At 43.0% G+C, this 21,453-nt stretch overlaps 1 long non-coding RNA gene across 1 annotated transcript; it reads right to left on the reverse strand.

The window, feature by feature from the left end:
* Positions 1-19,496: 19,496 nt before the first annotated feature.
* On the reverse strand, positions 19,497-20,984 carry LOC120409975. Its single transcript, XR_005601867.1, has 2 exons — positions 20,503-20,984; positions 19,497-19,698 (listed from the first exon to the last, which is right to left on the reverse strand). It is a non-coding gene; the product is annotated as an uncharacterized LOC120409975 (long non-coding RNA).
* Between the last annotated feature and the right edge of the window lie 469 nt (positions 20,985-21,453).

Here is a 21,453-nt window from a genome sequence, read left to right on the forward strand (position 1 = left end):
AGGAGAAATGTGCCCCAAAGAATGCTAGTTATTCTGAATGGGGAGAAAACTCAGCTGAGGGTGAATGAAAGACATCCAGGAAAAACAGAGAAGCACTGCTCTGCTGTTCTCCTCCCAGCTCCCACCTCCCTCCCTCAGCAGAGCAGAAGCATGATGCAGGAGCCTGGTGGGGCTCCTGGTTAAAGCAGCAAGTGAGTTCATAGAAGCACTTAAAAAGAGTGAGACTGCAGCACAGGGAGGGGAATAAAGGGAGTTATGGGTTATGTAGGACCTGGCTGCAGAAGAGGGGCATGAACCCCACTGGCTGAGATGACAGGCAGCTCCCTCCAGTACAGTGCTCCAACAAATCTGACCAGTGAGGGGTTGGACCTTGCACCCAGACCTCTGCTTCTCTTTCCTCCACAGCTGATGGTCTTAGCTGATGTATTAATGCAGCCTATAGGCTTTGAGAGCTTCTATCCCAGACAGCTGGTTTCCCTGAGCTACACCCTCTTGTCTCTGGCCTGTAGGGACCAGAGCTGTGTGTGGATGCAGCCAGGACTGAGGTTGCTTCCCAGGGCTCAGCAGCCACTGGATCCACTGCAGCACAACTGCAGGTGAAAGTTGTGGAGGTACAAGAGAGCAGAGGACACCCCAATAACTTTTCAGTCTCTCCTCCATGTCTGGCCAGGGGAAATATTTCTCTCAGAGCAGGTTTGCTTTGATTGCACTTCAGAGCAAAAGGCTGCAGTTGTCCTTAGTACTCATGGAGGGCAATTAAAGGCCAATTAAAGGCAATGTCACATTGCCCATTCTTAAATAACCCTGTGTATTCTAGGCTGCTATCCACAGGCTCAGCATCATATATTCAGTGATGTCAAAGCTGAGTTATGACACAGGTATGATATCTGGGGTTGTAAGAGCTAGCTCAATGAGAAATATTGGCTCAATGTTTGATTATTATGGAGGGAATAGAGAGCAGAAAGGAAAGTATTATTTTTCCTTGACCAGCACCTTCGCACAGTGTTGGTTTCCCTGCCTCAGAAAAAAAGCCACAGCCGAGCTGGAGAAGATACAGAGAGGGTAATAGATATTGTCAGAAGTCTGGATTAGTGTCTGTGCAAAGGATAATTAGAATAGGACTTTTTATCCAGAAAAAAAAAGTAGAAGACAAAACAGTCAGTGGATATTAAGTCAAAAAGTGTGACGGAGAAGATGAGGAAACTAGTTTGTCATCCATCCCCTCCCACAAGGGGACCACATGAAACCACCTGGGACATGTTTGAAGCAGGCTGAGGTGGTCCATCGTTCGTGGGTTGTGAAGTTCTGCAGTATCAGAGGACACTGGGTGTTGTTTTATTTTTGCTTCAAGACACTGATCAATATTTTGCTGGGCAGCACCATGGCAAAGAGGACTATGAAATGCCAGAGGACTTACACTGGGTTCAAGAACCACAAATGCTTCATTGCTTGGAAAGTGTTTGGAATAAAGTATCACTATATTTTTGCCTGCTTTTTGTTTACTCCTAGGCATATCTTGTCCAGTCTGTGACACTCTGTCAGATCAATCTGGTTTGACTCAGCAGTGCAGTCCTTGGGTCAGGACATGGATGTCTGTGGAATCCCTTGTAAAGGGTAGGGTTCACATCTGTTTTTCCCAGTGCAAGTGGACACTTCTGCCTTAATTTGAGCTTGGCATAGGCATTAAAAAAAATAAAACAAATGTTTCTAGTCCTGATGGATACAGAGAAAAACTCAGATACGAAGGAATAGGAAAACAGAGGCAATGCCAACTTCTTGCATTTCAGAAACACAGGTATCTGGGGAATGGAGCCAGGCTGGTGGGAAACATAGTAAAACTCCATTCTGCATGGATATCTCAACCGAAGTACACCAGTAAATATTGTCAGACAGGGTAGGGACTCCATATTTTTGCAGGGCAGTGGCCCAGCACCTAAAGAAAATGCCACAGCAGTAACTCAGTGAATTTTTCTGAGGACCATGTGATGTCCTGACTCTGTAACTCTGTAATCCTGACTGTGCTGCCTGGGAGCTGAGGGCTGGCATCAGGGTTGAGATCTGCGTGAATTTTAGAGTTTAGCTCTAAACTGAGATTCTCCTGAAGTTTTATGGAAGACTTCCTGATATTATGTTACCTGTTACAGGGATTTCAGCAGCTATTCACGCAGAAGAGAGAATTAAGAGCTGGAGTCTCCTCTAATTTATAATCAGGATGAATCCAACAATCCAGACACAACTTGACCACAACCACTGTGTTTTTGCTTGGGAATGGGCCAGCTCTGCAGCTGAGGCATTATCAAAATGCACTGTCTGGGAGCAAAATCAGCCTGAATCTTCGAGATTACAATGAAAGTTGAATATCGAACAGAGGTTAGTCTGGATTTCATCACAAAAACATACATTTTATTAGGGCTAATCAAGGAGACAGGCTGAGACCTCAGCACTCAGAATCTTGACTGTGTGGGTACAGAGGTACAACATATCTACAGCAAGATCTATATCAGCATAGCTCATCCCAGCATGCCAGGCCTTGTTATTGATGCAAATTGCATTTCTTGCTGAGAGAGCTGCCTCTGTGATCAAAAATCCAGGAAAGGCTTGAGATACTAAATGGACACTGACCAGAAGTTTGCCCTAGCTGGATGTTGGTCATCTAAAACTTAGATGCCTGGTACTATCTGTTCATTTTGGAGCTTTCTGCAGGGAAAAAGAAAAACCAACAACAAAAAAAGGCATTTCTGGGAATAATTATTTCACTTAACTTTGACAGTTGTTTTGAGATGGAATTTTTCATTTTCTGGACACTGAGGCATCTAAGACAGCAAGTTTAAACTAGATTCCTACTTTTGGATGATTAACATTAGATAAATTCCTCACAAGGGACAAGGGTTCTTGAATTTTAATTCCTTCTTCAAACCTATTGCTGACAGCTGAAATATTTCCCTGCAAACTTTCATTCTTTACTGTTTAAGGGAAAAAACCTCACTGTTCTGACTTAGTGGAGACTTGAGCAGGTAAGGATATATAAAGCAAATCCTTATTAGAGTCTCAATCAAATTTTAAATAAAATGGCTAAAACCAGACAGTGATAAAATGATAATATGCACCATTCTTTTTGCCAGTGATGGGGCATTGCACATAGTAGGACTTAGTTTTCTTAAATCCTTCCTAATTATGGTTGCTGTAATATTAAGTCTCTGTTCTTTTGGGATGCAAGTGAGAAAATTTAATGGAAATTCTGTAGCAATCACAGTTGCTAAATCTGAAGAAAAGTCACTGTAACTGTGAGGGATGTGCTAACTGCTGGCCTGATCCTGCCACCCAGTGTGCACGACATTTGCCTGCTTGAATACTCCCATTAATCTCAGGGAAGCCATTTTCATGCAGCAGAATTACAGGTTCACACCAGCCTTCAGAAACATGGCAGGCATTTGATGCATTCAGCCACTAATTCTGCCAAGGGAATTGGGGCAGATCTTCTGATGGAGAATATGGATTTTTTTCAGTACTTTGTTAATAAGTGTGTTCTCACACGCTCATCTGCTATGGGTATAAATATGTACCAAGGGCTATTTCTAATGGATATTGATATTTTTAATTAACATCTGGAAAGAATTTTGAACTATTTTTCATTGCATATATGCAATTTATGGTGGAGAGTGTAGGAGAAAAGCTGAATTTTATTGCACTTCTCCATGTTTAACGAGATAATTTTGACACTAAAGCAACGGAGTGAGGAAAAAAATCCTCAAAGAGTACATTTCTAATCAGGGCCAAAAAAATCCGCTCATCTACTGGTAGATGTACAAAGTATCTATATTGTTTATTGGCCCCTTGCAAAAACTGGTCAGGCATGTCTGGAGTAAATAATTTGTATTTTCAAACATAACAAACTAAAAAGGCAACATGCAGAATTTTTTGCAAACCGCTCTGTTGCACATGTGCAAACTTACAAACTTTGCTGCTCTTGCAGGGGTGTAGCTGAGGACAGAAAGTTGCCCTTTGAGTTTGGGTGGTTTTGTGAAATACATTTGAAAAAAACCCCACAATATGTCTCCTCAAGTCATAAGTCAGTGGTTGGGTGACTGGTTTGAATTAGGACAACGAACAAAGACAAATGAAACATAATCCTGCACGTCTGTACATTCTGGAGGCTTTCCTCTTCATTTGGTGTCAGTACTGAACCAAAAGTATTTAGAGAGGCAATATTATTGAACACAACAAATAGGAAGCAAAGCATAATTTTTGTTAGGGGTAAGTCACCCCTTAGGCAGAGCATTCCATCAGTCTTACTGCATTTCACTGCACTGAACTATGGTTAATTTGTGGTCGGAAAAAATAGAGGCACTGTGGTTTTTGAAAATTATATACTGTGTTTCCAGTTTAAAGACAAACAAAAGGCATGTGTTGTAAATATAATTTTTTTTCTTTACTTTTAAAAACAAAAGCCCATTTGAATACTCGGTTTAGGTTCTATTCGGCACCTAGAGTAACTATGTTATTTCACTGTCCATTTAGGAAAAATTTCTCCAGTGGGAAAAGGAAAATCAGTGTGATTGAAGAACTGGCAGCTACAAGATAACTGTTCTTGTGTCAAGCTCTTTACAGCAGTGACAACATTTGCTCCCTAATTGTACAACTACAGAAAGAACATTCTTGGTTTGAGCAATCACAATTATTAGCCATTAGAAGAAAATGCCAACATAAATGTTGGAATCTGCCATCATTTGGGATCTTCAGCTCAGAATCATGGCTTTTTCCAGAGGATATATGCCAAGCATTACAGGCTTGAGGCAGGAATTGCTTGTTAAGGTTTGTTTCTTAGGAGGTCAGGGTGAATGATCAAAATGATGGGTTTGACATTGAGATTTCTGGTTTAGGGATTGCCATTTGGGACATGTTTTTTACATAGCTGAGCCTTGACCATAGGAACTTCCTTAACAGAAATATGTAATGTGGATGTTGTTCTGTTTATATTTTGCTTTCAAAGACTGCATTTTTCTGCAAATCACTGAACCCTGAATATCACCTGCTGTTCGTCCAAGAGAGATAATCAAGTAGTCAGAAATGAAAGATTCTCTCTTGCTTATGCAATAATTTCAGAAGACAAACCCTTCATTTTCCAAGCGGGTGAAATTACTGTTGCCAGCTTGAGTAACACGCTGGGGATCTCTCAACCAGTGTTTCTGGGGACTGCATCAAGAAGTCTTGGTAGCTTGGTGTTAAAAAAGACACAGAGGTAGGAGGGGTGATGGAGGATTTTGTATAACTGGTTGCTGGACTGAGATGGATGCTCTGAGCAAATACAAAACTGAATCTACCTCTTCCTGCTGTACAAATCTACACACCTAATGTTTTTTTTTTTATTTTGGGGTATGTGGGGGGGGTAAAATGTCTTTGCTTCCCAAAGTGACCTTGAAGCAGAAATTTTGAACATGGCATAAGCCTGTTTTGCCCAATTTTATACAGCTTCTGGTTTCCTAGGGCTGTAGTCAGTGTGTCAGTTTGCCTGAGGGAATGTGCACATATTATATTGATAGCTCTGCAGCTGGGCATTGATAACAACTGTCACTGGTTCAGCCAGGACTAGAAACAATGGAAAAAAATCTCATGATAAACTCACAAAACTTGGCTGCAATTTTGCAAGCACAAGAAGTTTTGGAACTTCAGATAAGCTTCCAAAGGTCTGGATCCAGGTCCAAACAAAACCCAAGCTCTAAAATTATGAGGCTTGTGCATCACTAACCCTCATATATTCACTTCCACTTGGAAATACTAAACATTTTATGGATTTTTGCATGCCCCAGTTGGTTCTCTGTGCTGGCTGGGATTGTTAGAGTCCCTGTGCCTTTGCAACTATATAGACATCAATGAAGATGAATAAAGCTGGGCAGTCAGATTCTAATTTATGCTAATCATGTTGGATGGCTCAGGGCACTTCAGCACACATGCTTAGCCAGTGACCTTTCACACTCCCCTTTCTAGATCAAAGCACTTTATTCGTCCACTTCCAAGAAAATCACAAAGACAAAATTCCCATTCAGCGTGCCTTTATTAATCTACAAAGGGCCAAATCCTGACACCTTTAATCTGCTCCTACTCGTCACTGCCATGATTTAAAGAGTAGAGCATTGCCATCAGAATTCTGGCCCCAAAATCAACATGTAGAATGGCCAAATTCTCAGTAGACATAAATGAAGACAGGACTGCTGCCTTCAGACAGGATCTCTCTATCTCACAATATTTCCTTCAGTCAAAACTCTCTCTCTGTGGAATTGATAAATTCCTGATCCATCTTTCATTTTGCTGTTTTCAGCTGAACCCTCACTGTCTTCTTGCACTGATTTGTTGCACTGGCTTTTGCCCAGTTTGGGCAATTGTCACTGGGTGACCCTCAGAGAGGTGCCCAGGGCTGAGCAGGTCCTCAGTGTGAGATAGGACCTAATTAGATAACACAAATCTAGGCTTCTGATAATACAGATTGCTTCAAAACGAAGCACATTTAGAAAATTCCTACCAGTGTACATGCGAGAGGATCTATTTGCTGCAATCTGTTGGGGTCTCTGAGTCTCATTCTCAGGCTGTAACAGGCGAACTCCCACAAAACTCACTTCCAATTTGCAACTGTGTCAAGGAGAGGAGAATCAGGGCATCTGATACACACACATCAGAATAAAAAAGCATTTTCAGCAGTTGCAGATTGGTCACAATTTCAATTTTCCTCCTCCTGATTAATTTCCATACTTCTAAAAAGTCAGACTTCTGTTCACTCCTTATGGTTTATGCTTGCTTGTGTTTGATACTGTTTGAGTTCACTTTAAAATACAAAGAAAACTCAGTTTCCTTCTCATGCTGAACTTCCTCTTCCAACAATGTTTTCAGTCTGACTAAATCCCAATTAAAAATATGAACTATACAACTATTTTTTTAAAAATTTTTCATCAGTTCCAACAGCAGTTAGTAGTTGCTGCAAGGATAAAGGGGTATATTAAAAACATTGCAATGAATCTATTTCCCTTGATAGAATATCTGGTTTTCTACTAAGAACCTTTTCACAATAATCCATGGTTTTCACAGAATTGTCTTTTTTAACTAAAAACAGAAATAAAATTTAAAACTCAGTATTATAGCTAGTCCTTGGAACAGCTAACAAACCTGATGTTTGAGTCCTGCTGAAAATATCAAGATTTTCCCCAGTAAGCGTACTTTTTAGGACAGTTCAAGAAATTACTCTTTTATTAATGTTTCACCTGGTGCGCAATATGCCAGCTGAAAAGCAATTAATATATACTGATAATTATCTGAGATTGAAATTTCTGCTTATATTACTTTTTAATGGTGGTTTTGAAATATTAAAAGCAAGGAAATGGGCAGATCAGATGACTGATTCATAACCCAGATGTAATGCCACAGATGGGTTTAATAAAATGAAGATGAATACATGCTTTTAATGAGCTAGGACAGAGCTAATATGTTAATGAAACATCAGTTTTCAGACATCTGACCAGAGAGAAGTTCCTTCCTCCTGCTAGTTTGGATCAAAGTTCAATTGGAGGTGTTTATCAGACACTTTAGAGCGTTAGATAACAAAAGGAGGATCTCTTGAACCACTACTGCCATGTGCCTGTTTGGTGCAGTGACTTTTTCCTGCAGACCATTAAAGACCACTGACCTCAGCACATGCTATGGGTGCTCCAAAGGTGGTTGTTTTACATGCTCGGAGCTCTCCTAAGGGGTCTGCAATGGCTCTGAGGGGTGTGAAAAAATAACAATTTCCTAGACATAAATGCACACTGGCACAAACGGTGCCACATTAAACTGCTACAGTCACAGCAAGTCAACATATGCGCAGACATACTGAGCTGAAAGGCTGTTATTTCATCTTCAGCTCACACTCTTGTGCCTGGCTTTTGAAAACACACCCATTATGTACAAGTTTGTGCTTACATGGATTTTTGCATTATTTTGCAGCCTCTGTAGCATTCGACCTTTCATGGCCTCAGTCAGAGTCCTCCACATGGGGTCTGTAGGATGCTTGCAGGACAGAGACAGGCCCTTATCTGGTTTGTGGGAACTTGCATCACATGATTAATGACTTTTGGTGATATAAAATATCCTTGAATTAGTAGATGCTGCTGCAGTCCCATTCTATCCTCATAGCAAGAGCCTCAAAAACTTTTGTCTCAAATGTGCCAGCCAAAACAAAGGCCAATGTGATGTTTTTAAGAGTTCTGGCCACTCTGAGAGTTTTGTAGGTACAGTCCCAGGCACTGAGAGCAGAGGAATAATTTTAACCCCCAGCTAATTTCACACTTCACTATATTCCATGTTGTCTTGGGGTGTCTCTCTCTGTGTCTTTCCCCCCCAGGTATGTCAGGGTTAAGAAAGAGCTCCTCTGATGCAACCACATGTATTTGCTGTATGGCCTTGACAAACTCCTTCTTTAGCCTGGGTCTCGCTCAAATTTAGAGGGTCTTGCTGAAACTTAACTCCTATTTCTGAGCTGCTTTGAGCTCCTTGCTGCCAGATAGATTGTTTTTGACAAGTGCTAAAAGGGACCATGTAACTACCCCAACTCAGGCCAAAGCGTTTGGCAGCACAATGAAGGATTTTCAGCCCACTGGTCTGGCTTGCACAATTTGAGTGCAATTCAGTGTCTCCTGGCAGGATGCTCACACTGTTGCCTGCCTGTGGATTTGTGCCAGCTGGAGGCTCCATTCCTGTAGAAGGTGAAAGGGAGCCAGGTACCAAGCAGATATTTCACTCCTGGATGCCTCCTGCAGTGTTTGTTTTATTTAGAATGATTTTCTTGTTATGGCTTATTTGCCTGCAGGACAGCAGACAGTGGTAATCTATTGGGGAACAATGAGGATGAGCTAATTATTAGCAAACTTCTGGAAATGGATACACAACTCTTTGGTAGGAAGACAGGCATGAGAGGCCTTGCAGAGAGTCAGCAGTGGGTATCTCTTTTGAACAACTTCCTGGCCTTAGAAAAGTGATGTTAGACCTTGGAAACCCAAAGTGGGATCTCTGCAGGAATGAGGGTGGTGGTTGTATTCTGCATGCCTCCATCTAAATGAGGAAAACTTCAAATAAAACATTTGCAACAGAAAAATGTGGTTGAGCAGTTTAAGCTCATATTATACTCTGGCTGCAGCAATAGTCAAAGGAGATGTCCTACAGGAGTAAAAAAGGACTCTTATCTTCTCATGATTCAGGAAATCGGAACAGAGTAATAGAACAGATGCTGCTCTTACAGACATTTTTCCAGTTTCTGTGCTACCTTCATGTGCTCCAAAGATGCTGTGCACTCTGCAGGCAGGGCTCCATGTGTCCCTGGGCTTTATCTGACATCTAACCTTGCTTTGATGCTATCTCAGGAGGGGAAGGTCAGGGAAAATTGCTATCTTTTCCCAGCAAATTGAGTAGATAACCAAAATGCTGCAATACAAGTTGGCAAAGGAGTCTGCCTGTTTAAAGTCAGGCACTGGCGTTGGCAGTGCTGCAAGGACACAAGCTGAGGAGGAGCTCTGGGCTGAACAGCTCTGGGTGCCACAGAGCTGATAGCAGCCAAGGCTATGACCCAGGCAGCTCAGTGGCAGACACGAGGCAAAGGTCCCATTCTGCCCACTGGCATCCAGGCTGTGAGTGGTCAGTGACCTTGGGGTTCAGGCTCAGTGTGGCAGCCAAGGCAGAAGCCCACCCAAGCTGCATGTCTCACAGTAAGAGCTGTCATACCTAGAATCATAGACAGAATTGGGTTGGAAGGAACCCCAAAGATCATCTAGTTCCAATCCCCCTGCCATGGGCAGGGATGCCACTCACTGGATCAGGTTGCCCCAAATTGAAGAATTGAGTGAAATGGTGAAGGAAAGAGTCTTCATCTTCCCCTGCAAAATGAGGTGCTTCTTTCCAACTCGTCAATGCCACAACGCAGACACATCCACAGGGCTCACTGCTGCACCCCAGGACTATTTGTTTCTGGTCACTGTGGTCATATCACGCCACATACTCTCTGTCCCTCCCCTTCCTTGCATGACCTGGGACCGATGGCATTGCCACACTGCTGATGCAGCACTGCCACTGGCAGGGGACATGCTCATGTCATGCCACCAGCACACCAAGGGGCAAGCCCCACTTCTCCATGACAGAGGCTCACCCATTTTCAAAATCAATAAGGACACATAGTATAACAAGCTGTGAGGGAAGGTGCACTAACATCACTACTAAAATGCTAAATAATCAGGAGGAAGTGAAATGAAAAGTGAGGAGCTAGATTTTTTTTTTCCCCCAGGGAAACTCAAAGGAGTTATATACATATCTACATATATAAAGATTGATGTGCATATATTTATATGCATCTATGTAGAAGAAGAGGATGGCTTAAGAAAAGAATTTGCAAAATTCCTGTATTTCATCTGGTATGCTATTTCCTCAGATAATGTGAGTGACTGATGCATGGAGGTTGCTACACATCTATTTCCTATCGCAGACAGAGCTATCACTTAAGTAATCAATATTTAATCTCTATTAGGGAAAGTCATTTTTTAACCTACTTTAAAAAGTGCATGTACAGCACTTGATATAAATCACAGCCAGGCAAATCTGTGCTGGACTCAGAATCTTCTCCCATATTTCAAGGGAGGAACAAGCTTTTTCATGGAAAGAAGAGGAAGGAAAAGAACTCAAATAACTTTGATAATTCTGACTATTTCAGGCAACGGAGTGAGTCCAAAATAGCAGTGTCTTGATTCATACGCTGATTTTTGCAAGGGTGGTAGAGAACATGGGGAAAGGGTATCAGCATTTGTCCTGTGGGGAGTCAAAAACTGCAGCCAGTGCTGGCTGTAATGATCCCTCTCCTCTGCTCACAGAAAGGAGGCTTGGTCAAAGCTGAAACATCTTGCAGAAGTATGTCAGCTCATAGCTGGAAGTGCTTGAGGCAGACTGACAGATAGGAACTCAACTATTAAAGGCTGACAAGGAATGTGGAGAATCAGGATTAATCCATGCCCTGCCTAACTTGGGGTGATCCCAGAAGAAAATGCTGGTCATGGTCAAATAGTGCAGAAATTTGAATCAGCTCTCATCAGACCGTTCTCGTTTCTTATTCAAGTCACATTTTTGAAGCAGCCCCAGCAGACCAAGTCACCAGGTTTGTGCAGCACCTCCAGCACGAAGCCTAAAATCCAGGAAAGGCTTTTGATCCTTATTTGTATCCTTTAGATAAGATGTGAACTTCCCTGTTCCTGTGTCTCAGTGGTTGCTGGTGGCCAGACTGGTCCCAGTTACACTGGTGTGAGCACGGGGTGTTCCTCCCTGGTCCCCACCTTCAGCCCTGCTGCTGTGCAGCCCACCCCAGCTGCCTCAAGGCAGCACAAGGACTCCCAGCCTCTCCCTTTCAAAGACCACCCTCATCATCTAGCAATATAGATTTTTATGCTAAAACGCCCCTTTTCATCACTCAGAGCTATACAGAAGGTGAATTCAGTAGGAACTGAATGACGGAGTAACTTCCCTAGCTTTGAAGTGAAAGTTCTGCCAATTTCAACAGTATTTGAGGAAATCAAGAAAAAGGCAAAGTTGAGACACACAGGTGTGTGTCCAGCACTGAAAGATACCCAGCAGAGCAGATGTCCTACCTTTTGCAATCATACACACTTGTGGCTGCTCTCATAGAAATACACAGAGAATTGGGGCAACTGTGACAGCAAGAGATGTTTTGTTTGGATGTCACTTGGCTAAAGGTTTTGAGAACACATTTAGGTATTCAGCATGAAGAAAAGCAGGGGAGGGGGGCTGAGATTTATCAGGAATAAACAGTGAGTCAACAGAACTTCATTATTTGCTGTCACGGTTCAAGGCCAGCAGAACGCACCAGGCACACAAAGGACATGCTGGCTCAAGGCTGCTGAAAGTTAATGTTGTGCAAGATTTCTGCAGATGTGGAAAGCAAACTATTCCGAAAGCCAGTGCTCAGATCAGCAGAGAGCAAAATCAGGAGAAAGAACGAGCACAGGGAAGCATCAGAAGCCAGTATGCTAAGAAATATACTTTTATGGCCTTGGTTTCATTTGCCTCCAGGTCTTTGCTCTCAGTGTCACCAAATCCATTGTGGCTTGCTCCTGGGCTCCTGTTTGGAGAGGATCTCAGCACTTTTCGTAATAATAATTAAAAAAAAAAAAAATAAAAAGGCTTAGTGTGACTGAGGGAATAATTTATTTCAGGATCTGCTCCTTACAGACAGTGCAGATGTGCCAGGGCTGGCTCTGGTTTATAAACAGTAGGGACACTGGTTTTCATTCTCCAGGGTGAGGTAATCGTGTAAGGTAGTGACTGCTGCGGTCACTTCATCTCCCACTTGGAACGAGTCTAAGACGGTATCTTAAGTTGTTTCAAGACTGATGCTGTGTGCTCACTGGCTTGATCATCCTGAAGAGTCTGTCTATCAATGAACCCAGAAACATTCATTGTGCCTGATCATACCTCTGGAGTTCTCTCATGTCTGACAACAGCCCCTTCCAGGAGCTGCAGGGGAAAATGCAATGAACACACAGCATATGCACATGAAATAATTGATGCACAGGAAAGGTTTCAAGTCTCTTTGCTAGTGGAATTTTCTTTCTCAGATTTGTAGGAGTTTGTATCTTCTCTGAAAAGGAATATTTTTGGTCTTACCTGCTAGGGATGTTCTGAATAAGCAATGGATATGACTTTTTAAAAAAATTTGCCTGAAAAAAGGCAGTTTCACTTGTTTCCCCTGATGGGAGAGGATCTGGGAACAAAACAGCCCTGACAGAACTTAACCACTTTTTTAACATTGTCCTGGAAATCTCTGGGATACTGAGGATGAGGCAGATTTAATAAAATGATGAAACACACTTGAATAAATCTGTGATAGTGGAAACACTTGCAGGAGTCACAGAAGATGGATAGAACCCAAAATCTCCACTTGTTCTTTAGATTTCTCAGTATCAAAGACTCCTTCTGTGTTTGGCTTAAGATTGAAGGCTTGTTCATATTTAATAAAAAATGTTTGTCCTCACCTTCTTCAAGCAGTTTGTTTTAAATTCAGAGCTCTGTGTTGAGACACTTTATTTATGGTTGCAGTATCAAGATAAGTCTTGGCAACATCTCCTCCTACAAATGACAAATATTTGTAAAACGGTTCAAACTATTGTGTATACACAGAGATGCTGATTAATGGACACAAGACAGCAAAAGCTAAGCTTTTCCAGCAATGTCTATACAGCAGTTTTGTGCTGAAACTCTGTGATGCACAGCCTTGTTCCAGAATTCACTGTTCCAGGCTTCTGCTCCAAATGGGGCTGTAAATTACCATTTCAATGGCTTAGTTTTAATTAACCATTTTCCCAAGTAAGATTCCAAATAGTAAAAGTGAAGGCTATGGATATCAGTTTCCAGGTTTTGTAGTATTATGTAACTGTCTGCCTACTTCTGTAGGGTTTTATTACGTTTTCCAACTTTCCCATCTAAATGATCGATATTTTTTTTCAGCCCTAACTCCTAAGTGACTCTCTCAAAACCCTGTGTAATACCCAATATGTTTTGTTCCTATTTGAGGGTTTACATTATTTCAAACAAAAAAGCAATCTCAGTGAAGTTGAAATGTATGGTTTTGGTTTCAGGGCTACCTCTCTCTGACATAAAACTACTAAGCCTTTATTGAAATATATATGATTCTACCATAAACGCCCCTTTTATAGAATGCACCTGGAGAATATAATGGAAAATGTATTTGTTACCCTCACAAAACTGAGCAACTGTTCTGTAATAATATACAGTCCATTTGATATTTAAAAGGTCATAATTTTACACAAAGAAAAGAAAAATGCAGGCAGGGTAAAAAGTAACATTAAAAAAATGTAGCTGCACATCTCACACATCTGCTTTTGTATTAGGCTGACAACAGCACCTGAATCCATGCAGCTCACTCTAATCACAGACAGACCAAGAGGACATCTCTATACCTCACTGCCCCTCAGATCCAGCATTTCCCAGTCCGCAACAATTTCACCTCCCGGGCCCTTGGGAGGTAAGAACACAATTCCTTTTTTTTTTCAGTGGGGAGAACTGAAGTGTAGGATGGATAAACACATTTCCAAATGCCACACAGGAAGCCTGCAGGAGAGCTGGAGCAGACCCGGGTTTGCCAAGTGCAAGATCAAGTTCAAAGAGCCTCGTCTGAATGGTTGCACATAACATGAATTAGGAGCCCCAGGAGACCACGTGCTACCTGACAGTGCAGGAGAATGAGCCACTCCATAGAGGAATACAAACCTTCTGTACCTGGAAAGAGAAGTTCCACAGCTGTAACAGCTCCTGTGGCCCTGGGATCAAGTCCTGGTCATGGACGTGCAGCACCAACGAGGAGGAACTGCATTCCTGGAACAGATCTAAAGTATCACCCTTCCTTCCAGTCAAACTGTACAGGGAATCACAACAACCTCTGAGATTTTCCTCACCTAATTTACGCTTAAAGAAATGGAGACCCTATATGTACTTTAAGTACTGGGAGACTTCCCTGCCCACTGAGGCATTCCAGTACTTGAAGGAGGCTAATTAAAAAGAGGGAGAGTGACTCCTTGCATGGGCAGACAGTGATAGGACAGGGGGAAATGATTTCAAACTAAAAGAGGGGAGATTTAAATTCGCTTAAATGTGGGTGAAATGCATTCCTCAAAGGGTGGTGGGGACTGAAACTGCTGCCCAGAGAAGCTGTGGATGCCCCATCCCTGGAAGTGTTCGAGGCTAGGCTGGATGGGGCTTGGAGCAACAAGGTCTTGTGGGTGGCCCAAGGCAGGGTGGTTGAAACCAGGTGACCTGTAAGGTCCCTTCCAATCCAAGTCTTTCTATGATTCTGTGTATGACAGCTCTTACTGTATGACATGCACCCGGACGGGTTTCTCCCTTTTCAAGCCTGGTTTTATTAAGATTAATGGTGAAATTCCTGCCAATAAGGAATTTCACCAGACTCACCCTTAAGGCTTGGGACATAAACAAATTGAAGGATTCAGGAGCCACGGAACATGTTATTGGGAAGAGGGTGTTGTAAAGCTTTTGGAGAAGACTGGTGCCCTCAGTGTTCTTGTTGTATTTCTCAGTGAATTCATGCATAAAATGTTATTATTCCTTACCATCTCTTTTTTCTCTTTTTTTAACTGAACTTTGGCTGTTCTTTTGCATCACACCAAACACAATTCCTGCTCATAAGAAATTCAGTCTGGCAAGCAGTATTGTTTATTTAGACAGAGGCCTGTGTGTGCAGGTGATATAATCACCCCTCCATCACTGTTGGGGAAAGGATGGCTCTTGTTCATGAGATACAGGTTTCATATGGCATTGTCAGCTTGTTGTGGGCAAAATGTGGAGAATTTCCTCTCCCCTGCCCTATTTAGTAGTAATGACAAACTTGGCTTAACAAGGAAGAAATTTGTCCTTTTTTCTTTACGTCTTTCTTTTTTTCTTTTTTTCTTTTTTAAATTTTTTCTTTCGGTAACTTAAGCTTTAAGAAGGTTTTGGCTTCACTGCCTTTGATTCCAAAAGTGTGATGAGCAACAATTTGTAATAAGCAACAACTTGCATTAGTGCATCAAATATGCTGTGGTTCCTTACAACTTTTATGGAAAAAATGTTTTCCTTCAATGCAAACACTTCCTTTCCTTGAAGAAAACAAACAACAACTCCAGAGCTGAGGTCCCCAGCAAATGGTGTCTCCAGAAGCTGAGGGCTCCATGATGCAAATCCTGGGGGACCCCACAGCCCTTGCTCCCTGCCTGGCATGGGAGGCTGCCTGGCACTCTACATGCTGGGGGATCCCCCAGCTCAGGTCCTGGTCCAATGGGTTTGTCCCTTCAGCTGCTCTTCATTTTCCTTCCCTCTCACTGTCGGTTTATCTCCCCTGCTTCAAGTCTCTGCCCTTTCCTTTGTTTTTCCTTTCAGCTAATCCCTTCCTGCTTTTCCCCTGGCCCCTTCTGTGTTACATACACACACTTTTCTATCCAAGGAAGTTAATTTAGATTAAGGGAAGGGATAGATTTAAGAAAGAATAGTTCTCCCTTAAAAACTCCACACAGAGATGCCCTAATTCTGGAATAAAAGCATTTTCAAATGAACACAATGCTTTGTATGCAGCAAATTAAACAAGCTCCGTTTGAAATCCTTCTGCTAGGATTTACCAAATGCTCATCTGATTATGCCCAAATTTAATTGGAAACATCTCCTCATGCCAAATTTGCCATAAAGACAAGATCCTGTTCCACTCCCAGGCTTGCATGGATACCCCTCCAAACCATTCAAAGAAAGCAATACATCTGCCGCCCAGCCATCCATGAAGAAATCAGGGAGCTAACATAATATTTGCAAGCCAAACTCTGCTCACTCTTCTGCAGTATTCATCTGTTTAGACTGCAAACTCTGGGGTGAGAAAAGTTTCTCCCTCTGTTTTTTTATGTGGTGCCTGGCACAGAGAGACCCAGCCTCCATTGTGGGGCCATGGCGCAGCAAAGAAAGAATTCAGCAGAAAGTGTTGTTCTTTCACAAGTGCCTCCCTGTCCCAGGCAAACTAAACTCCCTGTCACACCTGCAGGGAAACAGTTTTCACCCCACCCAAATTTAGGAACCAAATTTAGCCAGCTGCTCTCAGAGGGCTTCTTCGCAGAAACCTGGGAGAAATGGGCTCGTCTAGAGATACGAGAGAAAATTCAGAGCAGAAACCACAAACCTTCTCCCCAGCAAGCCTGAGAGCCACAGGATTGGTCTTCCTGCAGTTAAGTGCCTCAGGTTGTATTTCCAAATACACCCATGGACACTTTCCCCTAACACAGAGGAAATTTTATTTTGAAAAAAGAGGAAGAAGGCAGCAGAAAAGCAGTGAGAAGAGAACATGCCTCAAATTTGCATGGAGCAAAATCATGAAAGTTGAACTAAGCAAAGGTTAATATCCAGTTGGACTAGCTGAGTCTTCAGGCAGTGAGTAGCTCCATGGCTGCTCATGCGCTCAGTGAGTGGCCACTCCACATTTATGGGGGTGCTGGGATGCAGCCTTTGGTCTTCCTACCCCAAAACTACAGCTTAGTGCCCCACACCAGCAGACAACCTCCATACAACACTGGGCACTCCTGCAGAGAGCTCCCAGCCCCAGCATCCTGGCTGTCTTATGAGATCTTCAGTTAACTCCTGAGTGCAGTATTTGGAGATCCCAGGATGACAGCTGATGCTTCAAAGGCCCACCTGTTTTGAATGAGGAGACAGTCCCAGAAAACAGGTAATTGACTACAAAAAGAAGCCAAGCTACCGTGAGTTCTTCCATGGCCACTCACTGTTCTGCTGCTTGCACTGAGACAAAACACGTGCATCAAGGCCAGAGCTGACACCCACAAACTGAAGGCATGGCTCACCTTGTAGTGGTGACTGTGTCCATAGGTGCCTGAACAGCTTTGAAAGATAACCCAGAGGACAAAGTCCAGCCTCTAAGGTAATGGCATTGGAATAACTCTTTGGCAGCAATCCGGGATTATGATCCCTGGCATTAAGATTTCCAGCTGACAGAGTTTTGCTGTATATCTGTTTCCCTATCTGTACGTGACATTTGCTGCTTGCTATGCAGGGAGAGCCCCACACAAACAGCAGCATGTTTTCCTACCTCTGTCAATCTCTGCTATGAACTTCTGTGGGACATGGGTCACATCCTGCTTCATAATTACTCTCCAGTGCTCGTGAGAACACTTCTAAGCCTAAAAAGCTGGCTGGAAAGCTGGCCAGAACTCTCTTTACCATTGGGAAATCCACTGAAGTTCCAGATTTAACAGGAGAGACAGGAAATGACCTGTAGCATCAACAAACATTGACACTAATTTCAGCTGAAAGGGGACACTGGCAGCCGAATACTCATGCAAGCTCATTTCCTCTCCACAGCTGTCGCAGTCTCCAGTTCAGCTGAACTGGAGTTCAGGGCTGTGGTGAGACATGTTGGTCACATCTCTGCTTGTAAAGTAAACAAGAACACAGAATGGTTTGTCTTCTTGTCCTAGCCCACTTTATATTTTGGCCCAGGCACAGCGACTGGCGCCGGGGAGACAATGTCAGCTGGGTTTCTCCAGGGTTTCTTGGGAATGATGGCTCCTCAGCTGCCCAAGCTATCATGCTCGGTGGACCCAGAGGTACCAAACAGCTACATGTCCCTCTTCTCTCTTGCACTCACCCTTCAGCTTTCTGAACCATCCCAGTGTCTTACAGCATGTTGTCAATATCACCCACAAGCTCATGGACAAATTATTATGCTGGTGGCCCCAAGTGAGATTCTAATCTCAGAGTCTCAGAACTCAATCCTAAAAGGTAATGGATTTGCCCCGAGAGAAAACAAACCAATATCTTCCTGAAAAAAATCCTACAACAACCCATGCAAGTACCACACATTTAGGGGCAGGGCTGTAGCTGCCCACGACCCAGAGGCTGTATGACATCTCCTCCAGTTAACAGTGGCCTAGGGAAAGGTGTCCCTGCCCATGACAGGGAGATGGAACAAGATGACCTTTAAGGTCCCTTGCAACCCAAGCCATTCTGTAATTCTATGATTCTATTAAGTCAGGGAAGTCTGAGAGCAGTTGAGATGCAATTCCAAATAGTGCCCTGCTTTATTGAAGGTGTCAAATGGCCAGTCCAAACTGCTATTACCAGTCCAGGATTGCTAAGGCTTAAGGCATTAAGATAGAGGCAGGCTATTGAAAATCATGCCAAGTTCATCTATCTATAAATTGACCATCCCTTTATTTTCTTCTTTAAGGAGTTTTCATACAGAAGATAAATCTGGAAGAAGTCAGAAAGCTCAGGCAGTTGTGTTCCAGCTAAGGGAGCTCCGAGGGTTTCCTCACCTCTAGCTATGAAGCTCATGACATCCAGCAATCCTTCCTCATACAATAGATACTGGGATCTCTTGTGCTTGGCCCAAAAGAAGCCCACAGATGTCCACTGCTGGCTCTTGGTCTAGGCTCTCATAAAACTTCCACAGATGTTTGCCTTGGGGTTGAAGCTTTTTCTCAAGCAGCTTAGTGCAAGCAGCATGCTGCTTTGCTGAACTGGCAGAAAGCTTCTCTGGATATTTTTATTATTTGGAGGGTGATTTTCTCATGAATTGAAATAAAAGACTCAACTTGTTTATGTTACATCATGGAGGGGGATAAAGCCATCCATGCAGTTTCTCCTGCTCTGTTACATATATATGTACCACACAGGTGCTTTGGAAAATCCCACCCTGAAACCAGAGCTATAAAGTTAGCAGTTAATCTCAGGGGACTAATCTTCAGCCAGTGTCAGTCGGCATCACCTCACCGTGTGCTGGCTCAGGATTTGGCCCCAGGATGAGGAGACTGCTGTGCAGCAGGGACCAGAAAAGGACCCAGAAAAGGAGACACTGCTCCCATGGGGACTCCCCATGGGGGGATTAGCAGGTCCCATGATAGACTGGAGCTGGGTGGAAATCAGGTGCATTTTTATTGCTGAAGATATTTGAGGAGCCAAAAAAAAAAAAAGGGGGGGGCGGAAAACAAAAAGAAAAGGAAAATCACAATGCTGCTTCAGCTTTGCACAGCATTGTCTGCTTCATCTCCCCAGAACAGCTCACTGGTCTCAGGGGTCACCTTCCCTTTCACTGTCCCCATCAGCAGCGTGTGTTTTCTGTTGGGAAAGAGAAAGAAATGAGAGAGGCTGGTTTGGGGGTGGGAGAGGTCACTCATTTAAGGCTTGTTCTTAATCCCTTTTCTGCTGCAGACTTCCTGTGTGTCTGTAAAAGCAGATCTAACCAGGGACCATAGCACCTCTGATATTATCCTTTAGCAGGTGACATCTCACTTGCCCCTCCATGAGTGAGGTGAGACCTATCAAATCTCCTGTGCCTGCAGTGGGAAAGGCAAAAGTAGAGGCATCCCACTTTTCAAAGTATTTCTGCACATGTTTTTTCCCCCCATATTTCAGGTAGAAAGACATTAAAAAAGAAGCTTTGTTTTCCATGCAGTTTCAAAATTTAAAATATTTTCTCCTACTTTTTTTCCAGTAGGTTTAAGTGAACTACAGTTTTCTCAAAGGGTTCAGAAATCTTCTTCATTCTTTTTTTAGCAGTAGAGGGAGTAGGGTGAGGGAGTAATGAGCATAAAAATGTGCATTAGAAAGGAAGGAAGGGAGGAAGGAAGGAAGGAAAGAAAATAGGGAATTAAAAATCTAACTCATTTAAAATGGCTTTTCAAAAACCTCACCTTTCTGGTAAAAATTAAAAGGTGATTAAAAATTACTTTTCTGCAAAATATTTCCTTATTGGTGAATCACATCTTAAGTATTCTTGCAGTCAAAAACATTTGGTTTCATCCTTATTTATTTCTGCATTAAATAAAAGCAAGCTGAGATGTGGGAAATCACTTTGATGGAAGGCATTTTCTGAAATCTGTGTATTGCTTAAATTCCATCCCAGATCTGTTTCAGACTTACCCAAACTGAACGAAACCTGTTTGAATTTCACCCATCACTGCTGTTAATCCTTCTTTTCTTCCCATCACAAAAGAAGAAAGGTTTCATCTGTGTCCCTGGGAGGCATCCGAAAGACGAAGCCCCTCCTTACCCCCGATTTAATTTTTCGAGAAGATTCAGCTCCCAGGATGCTCAGGTATCGCTGGCTGGACTGTGCAAAGGACTCTGAGGTGTGTACCTTCCCCTCCAGCTGCAGGCAGCATCTGTGCTGGTAATAACCTTTTGGGCTGCGATTTGAAATGCGAATTTCACGCTGTTTCAGTGGCACACAGACACTGGTCCTACACTGATCTTCCACCCAAGGCAGACCTGGCCTGTGCCCCCACAGATGCTGAGGCATGGGCAGGGCCAGTGCCCAGTGATGTCCTGCACCACACTCACCAGACCCTGTCAGTCTTAGCTCTGCCCTGAGCCAGCAGAGGCATTTCTGGCTTCAATAGCCTTTAAATGATTTTCTTTCCATGATTGTATGTGGTAGCCCTATGTCAAAGAGCTCCCCCTCTTAACTACACACTGAGGAAAATGGCTCTTCTTTTGTTTTTTTTTTCTCTGAACTTGCCACTAACTAGTTTCATCTGATGTCCCCTGGCTCTTGTATTAGAAGACACAGCAAACAGTCATCTTCTATTCATATTTTCCAGTCTTGCGATCTCTATCATATCCCCTTCGGTGGTGTCTTTCCCAGCCTGGGTAATCTGAGTCCATTTAATTGCACTCCTATCCTGTTTGAGAGCTGAATTAATTATCTGTTTAATTATCTGTTTAGTCTATTCTTAACCTATTGTTAGGGTTTCATGGCCTGGAGCCACCCTGGTGTCTGGTCTGTGCTAGACTGCTTTATAGGGCCCACCAGGAAGGAGAACCTCTGGACATGAGCTCAGCAGAGGCTGGATTTATCTCGTGGCATCTTGG

This window comes from Corvus cornix, chromosome 4 (genome assembly GCF_000738735.6).
Source record: "Corvus cornix cornix isolate S_Up_H32 chromosome 4, ASM73873v5, whole genome shotgun sequence".
Classification (NCBI taxonomy): Eukaryota; Metazoa; Chordata; class Aves; order Passeriformes; family Corvidae; genus Corvus; species Corvus cornix.